Genomic DNA, 7,668 nt, shown 5'->3' with positions numbered 1-7,668 from the left:
AATCATGGTTTATTCAACAGAGCGAGAGTTTGAGATAAAACCTTTAACCAATAAAGTTAACTGAAACGATTCATTTTAAAACCAAGAAACCGACAAAGACTTGAATCCCTAGTTTTGACGAACTACATACCGATATCCGTTTTATTAATATTTAATCTAGATCTTAGTTTAGCTCTTAGTTTTTCCCCAAATAATCAAACATTTTCACCTTAGATTTACGTAGTAACCTTAGATAACGGTATATCGATTCATAAGTCCCTGTGGGATCGATATCTTTTAAAACTACGCGATAGAACTGTGCACTTGCAGTTTGTATCCCATTCTCGACGCACACAGTCGAGCGATCAAGTTTTTGGCGCCGTTGCCGGGGACTTCTATTTAATCGATATCGTAACTCTTCCGTTACGCTGTAGAGACTAAGGTTTCTTTTTCTTCTATTCTTTCTTTCGTTGATTTGTATGCCACGCACTCGCTCTCAAGGCGAACCGCTCTATTTACGAATCAACGATATCAAACTATATCTCCGAGTCTTACGACGAATTCGGGAATATCGTGCTGAAAACAATCTCCCTCCTATAGACCTTCCTGATTTCAAAAACATTTTTCCTTCGATACCCGAGATGGCAGAACCAGCTCGTGCTCTTAGAGATTACGCCGCTCCATCGCAAGATGAACCGCATTCAAGTATTGCTCCGCCCGCAATCGAAGCAAACAACTTCGAACTTAAACCTTCGCTGTTGCAAGCTGTGCAACAGAACCAATTCTCTGGAAATCTTACCGAAGATCCAAACCTTCATTTATCCGTATTTGTCCAATACGCTGATACTGTTAAAGCTAATGGTGTCACTTCAGAGGCAATTCGACTTCGTCTTTTTCCTTTCTCATTAAGAGATAGCGCTAGAAGATGGCTTCAATCACTTCCTTCCAACTCAGTCACCACATGGAACGAGTTGAAGAAAGTTTTTCTTGCCCGATATTTTCCGCCAAGCAAAACAGCTATGTTAAGAGCCCAGATAAACGGATTTAAACAGAAAGACAACGAATCTCTTTTCGAAGCATGGGAAAGATACAAAGACATGATGAGACTTTGCCCACACCATGGTTTGGAAGACTGGTTAGTAATTCACACATTTTATAATGGTCTCTTATACAACACAAGGTTAACAATAGACGCCGCTGCAGGTGGTGCACTAATGAACAAACCTTATGCTGATGCTTACCAGCTTATCGAGAGCATGGCCCAAAATCACTATCAGTGGGGAACCGAACGAACAACGGTGGAAAAACCTCAACCGAAAACTGGCATGTACGAGATAAGTAACCTTGATCACGTTAATGCAAAAGTGGATGCTTTGGTCCAGAAAATTGAAAGTTTAAACGTATCACCTCCAGCCGCCGTGGTTGCTATAACTCCGAATTGCGAGGTCTGTGGAATCCAAGGCCACACTCCTGCGGAATGTCAACTCTTGACTGGAATCCAAGCAGAGCAAGTAAACTATGCTCAAGGAAGCCCCTACTCGAATACCTATAACCCAAATTGGAAGAACCATCCAAACTTTTCATATAAGAGTAATAATGCTTTATACGCACCTGGACAGTCTCCAAATCAAGCCCCATCTATACCTCCGGGATATCAGAAACCGAATCCTAACAATAATACCCCTAGAAAATCCAACTTGGAAATCATGATGGAAAACTTTATAGCATCCCAACAACAAACCAATAAAGATTTCTTAAACCAGAACATACACACTGGCGAACAACTTAAACAACTAGCAAGCAAAGTAGATGCCTTGGCTACCCATAACAAAATGCTGGAAACGCAAATATCTCAAGTAGCTCAACAACAAGCACCTACTGCTGCACCAACTGGTACATTCCCTGGACAGCCCCAACCTAATCCGAGAAGCCAAGCTCATGCAATTATATTAAGAAGTGGAACGGAAGTGGAAGGACCGTCTGACCCAAAGATAGAAAACCAAAACCCTAAGAAATCAACTGAGGAAAGTGAACCTAAGGAAAAGGAAGAGAGTAATAAGGAAACCCTAGAAAAGAAGGAACCTTATGTACCTCCACCACCTTACAAACCACCCATACCCTACCCTCAAAGGCTTGTTAAAACCAAAGATGTAAGCCAATTTAGAAAATTTGTTGATCTCCTTAAACAATTAAACGTTACAATTCCGTTTACCGAAGCTATTACGCAGATGCCCTCATATGCTAAATTCTTAAAAGAAATTCTTTCTAATAAGAGGAAACTTGAGGATAGCGAAACCGTTACACTCCCTGCCGAATGTAGCGCTATAATCCAAAACATGCCCCCTAAACTCAAGGATCCGGGTAGTTTCTCTATACCCTGTCACATAGGAAAATTTGTCATCGACAAAGCCTTATGCGATTTAGGAGTCGGAATTAGCGTTATGCCTTTATCCATATGTAAGAAACTGGAAATGGGAGAATTAAGACCGACCAAAATGTCTGTGCAATTAGCAGATCGTTCCATCAAATATCCTGTAGGAATCCTTGAAAACGTTCCCGTACGCATAGGTCAGTTTTACATTCCCACTGACTTCACAATTATGGACATTAGAGAAGATGATACGACACCTATTATACTAGGAAGACCATTCTTAGCAACTGTCGGTGCAATCATAGACGTAAAACGAGGACGACTCGCCTTCGAAGTAGGCGAAGAGAAAATTGAATTCATTCTTTCCCAATTCTTGAAAGCACCTGCAATAGAAGATACATGTTACTTCATGGATATCATCGATGAATGCATAAAAGAAGCAGAGTCAGGAGAAGACAAATCATCAGACTATCTTTTAGAGGACAAATCTAAACAATGCCTAGAAATAACACCGGATCCTACGCAGTGTCTTAACAAACCAACCCCTGATTTGAAAACACTTCCCAAAAATCTGAGATATGAATTCCTAGACTTAGAACTTGAACGACCTGTGATAGTTAATGCAGATCTAGGAAGACTCGAAACAGAAAAACTCCTACATATCTTAAGAAAATATCCAACCGCACTAGGATACCACATCACCGATCTTAAAGGAATAAGCCCTTCTATTTGTATGCACCGCATCATGTTAGAAGAAGACTGTAAAACCTCTAGGGAATACCAGAGAAGACTAAATCCGATCCTAAGTGAGGTAGTAAAGAAAGAAATAACCAAGTTATTGGAAGCAGGTATTATATATCCTATATCTGATAGCAAATGGGTTAGTCCTGTACACGTTGTACCAAAGAAAGGAGGCATAACCGTTATTGAAAACGAAAAAGGAGAAACTATAACTAAACGAATCGAATCGGGATGGAGAATGTGCATTGATTATAGGAAACTAAACAAAGCAACCCGAAAAGATCATTTCCCTTTACCATTCATTAACCAGATGTTAGAACGATTAGCTAAACATTCACATTTCTGTTATTTAGACGGTTATTCAGGCTTCTTTCAAATACCAATTCACCCTGATGACCAAGAAAAGACAACATTCACATGCCCTTTTGGTACCTTCGCGTATAGACGAATGCCGTTTGGTCTATGTAATGCCCCTGCAACTTTTCAAAGATGCATGATGGCAATATTCGCCGACTTTCTCGAAAACATCATGGAAGTATTTATGGATGACTTTTCTGTATACGGACAAAGCTTCGAAGAATGCCTTGAAAACCTGGAAAGAGTTCTGGAGCGATGTGTAAAAGTAAACTTAGTACTTAATTGGGAAAAGTGCCACTTTATGGTACAAGAAGGAATTGTTTTAGGACACATCATCTCGAACAGAGGAATTGAAGTAGACAAAGCCAAAATAGAGGTAATCGAAAATCTTCAACCCCCAAGAACCGTGAGAGAAGTACGAAGTTTTTTAGGACACGCCGGTTTTTACCGACGATTCATCAAAGACTTCTCTAAGATAACTAAACCCTTAACCGGACTGTTGATGAAAGATGCTGAATTCATATTCGACGATAACTGTTTAAAAGCATTTCAAACTCTTAAAAAAGCATTGATCTCCGCACCCATTATGCAGACACCAGACTGGAATGAACCATTCGAAATAATGTGCGATGCCAGTGATTATGCTGTAGGTGCTGTTTTAGGACAAAGAAAGGATAAAAAGCTTCACGTTATATATTACGCTAGCAGAACCCTGGATGAAGCACAGATGAATTATGCCACAACCGAGAAAGAACTCCTAGCAGTGGTATTTGCGCTAGATAAATTTCGTTCTTACCTGGTAGGAGCCAAAATAATAGTTTACACTGATCACGCTGCTATCAGGTACCTTTTAACAAAAAAAGATGCTAAACCTAGACTCCTAAGATGGATCTTGTTACTACAAGAATTCGACTTAGAAATCAAGGACAAGAAAGGAACTGAAAACGTAGTAGCAGACCACCTCTCTAGACTTGAGAACCTTGAACCGGAAAGAACATCCATTAATGATGATTTCTCGTATGATAAACTCATAGCTACTTTGGAAGAGAACAACTCCGACATGCAAGTAGAAACCACCTTAGCTATATCTGTCATACCATGGTACGCTGATCTAGTCAATTATTTAGCTGCCGGAATAGTTCCACCTACTTTATCTTACCAGCAGAAGAAACGATTCTTCCACGACATAAAACACTATTACTGGGATGATCCCTTACTTTTCAAAAGAGGCCCCGATGGTATTTTCCGTCGATGTATACCCGACGAAGAGGTAGAAAATATAATCCAACACTGTCACTCTGCGCCTTATGGTGGACACACAAGTACATCCAAGACCTGCTCTAAAATCCTACAAGCTGGCTTTTATTGGCCTACTATATGGAAGGACGTACATGCGGCTATTAAGGAGTGTGACAGATGTCAACGCACGGGAAACATATCTAGACGTGACGAGATGCCACAAAAAGGTATTTTGGAAGTAGAGATTTTTGACGTGTGGGGGATAGACTTCATGGGACCTTTCCCATCCTCTTTCGGTAACAAATACATACTCGTGGCAGTTGACTACGTATCAAAATGGATCGAAGCTATAGCTTCTCCAACAAATGACACCCGAGTAGTAACTAGACTCTTTAAAAATATAATATTTCCGAGATTTGGCATCCCAAGAATAGTAGTCAGTGATGGTGGATCACACTTTATATCCAAGGTACTCGAAAAACTACTACTTAAATATGGAGTGAGACATAGGATAGCAACACCTTACCACCCTCAAACCAGTGGACAAGTGGAAGTATCTAACAGAGAAATCAAGCAAATACTAGAAAAAACGGTCGCCACTTCAAGGAAAGATTGGTCATTGAAATTACCAGAAGCTTTGTGGGCATACCGAACTGCTTATAAAACTCCCATAGGGACGACCCCATTTAAGCTCATTTATGGAAAATCCTGTCACCTCCCGGTAGAATTAGAACATAAAGCCTATTGGGCTATTAGAAATTTAAATTTGAATTATAAAGCCGCCGGTGAAAAGAGAATCCTTGACATAAACGAATTAGAGGAACTCAGAAGAGACGCCTATGAAAATGCCAAAATCTATAAAGAAAGAACAAAACAATGGCATGACAAGCGTATATCAAGGAAAATCTTCAAGCAAGGCGACGCAGTACTTTTATTTAACTCTAGACTAAAGTTATTCCCGGGAAAACTACGATCCAGATGGTCAGGACCTTTTCATATCACTAAAATCTTTCCCAGTGGAGCGGTAGAAATAAAAGGACAATCTACAGAACCGTTCACCGTAAACGGGCAACGTCTGAAACATTATCACTATGCGAAAACCAACGAGGATTCGCAAATTCTACACTTAGACGAAACGCCCCCAGGACTCATAGACTATATTTAACAGTTTCTTTGTCGAGCTTGCGACATTTAAACAAAGCGCTTAGTGGGAGACAACCCACAAATTAATTTGTTATTTTATTATTCTATTATTATTATCATTTCCCTATTTTTCTCTTAATTATTCTTTTAATTTCTATTTAGTATTCATTATTGATTTATTAAATATATATATATATATATATATATATATATATATATATATATATAATAATAATTCTTTTCTTCTTTCGGCATTTGGCCAAATCCTGACTTAAACTCATGTTTTCTTTTCTCTAGCTAACACTAACCAGATGGGACATTCTGATCGTATGGGTATCAAGTTCAGAGGAATGGCTCAGAAACGAAAGTTTGAAGAACTAGCCGCTAGAGAGATGCGACCTAGTTTATATGCTGATGATTGGGCTATGACTGCCCTTGGACTGAGACAGAGTGTCCTGTTTTTGCTGAATCAGATAGGATGGGAGACCTCCCCTATCCTGAGACATTTCACCACCTACCGGAGACTCACACTAGAATTCCTTAGTTCATTAATCTATCTACCCAGCCATGGAAAAGGAATTAGCAGAGGTTTTATCCAGTTCAGAATGTTCAATATGGAGTACCAATTTAATATTAGAGACTTCACCAACCTTTTGGTTTTCCTACCTCCTTTGATACATTCACTATAAGCCAGGAAGAACTTTTTGAATATAGAGAGCTTGAACACTTTTGGGGTAAGCTGACTGGAAATGATGAGCCCGAAGAACATGAGTTTCTCTCTGGAAACATACATAACCCGGCTTTCCGCTATTTCCATAAGATCCTGACCCACACTTTATTTGGGAAGAAGCCAAATAGTACTTCAGTTTCACGTGATGAACTCTTCATCATATTTTGTGCTTCCCAGAACCGTCCAGTAAACGGTGCTACTTTTATGTTAGCTAATTTGGACCACCTTATCCAGGATGAGCGAGCACCCATTAGAATAGGCGGTTTGATCACTATGATAGGTAATGCTATTGGATTACGTCAGCCTATGCTTGACCTTAGCCCTTTTTGTGGCATTACTACTATGAGTATACCTTTCCTCTTCAACACTATGTTTATAGCAAACATAGGGTCTGATGAGTTTAAGCTTATTATTGATAACCAGGTTCTCTGCCTATTCACCATGCCCGATCCTAGAACTAGTGTTCATAACCAAAGGAACTGGCTCTATAACCTGAATGAAACCCCAACTCCGGCTGGATCCACTGAATCCATCCAGGATTATGAGATTTGTGATGACTATGAGCACTATGTTGACCATATCTCTCATGCTGAATCTGACCCTCAGACACCTTCCGGCTACTATGATATTGATCCTCCTCCTCAGTCTGTCCTGACCGAAGAATCAGCCATGCCTGATCTCCGACATCATATGCCAGGAACAGATATTAAAACCGTCATTGAAGCCTTGATGTCAGAGCAAGACGCCCTCAGGGAAGATTTCCACAACTTGAGACTTGAAATCCTAGAATACATGAGCAGCACGGCAAGTCAGTTACGTATGTTACGGCATCATGTTAACTCTTTTGCTCCTCCGGCCAGAGATCCGAAGATAGATGGAATTTAGTTATTTCTTTCTAAGTTATTTAGTTTTAGGCTAGATTTTTCATTAATGTTGTTTGAATTCATGTTTATTTCTATTTCATTTCATTGTTTTCCTTCCCTGTAATACATTATGATCATTCTTATTGAAGCTGTTTAGTTAATTTTATTATGCAATGGCTATTACGCTCTACTGTTGTTACCTATTATTATTATTATACAAAGCAAGTAAGCGTGCACAATACATT

General features: G+C 39.6%; 1 pseudogene; it reads right to left on the bottom strand.

Annotated features, from left to right (window-relative positions):
• Positions 1–1,005: 1,005 nt before the first annotated feature.
• LOC127116236 (uncharacterized) lies at positions 1,006–1,105 on the bottom strand (annotated as a pseudogene).
• Between the last annotated feature and the right edge of the window lie 6,563 nt (positions 1,106–7,668).

Source organism: Lathyrus oleraceus, chromosome 1 (genome assembly GCF_024323335.1).
Source record: "Lathyrus oleraceus cultivar Zhongwan6 chromosome 1, CAAS_Psat_ZW6_1.0, whole genome shotgun sequence".
In the NCBI taxonomy this organism is placed as follows: Eukaryota; Viridiplantae; Streptophyta; class Magnoliopsida; order Fabales; family Fabaceae; genus Lathyrus; species Lathyrus oleraceus.
Note: the sequence above shows the minus strand (reverse complement) of the source record. Positions and strands in the feature narration are given on the sequence as shown.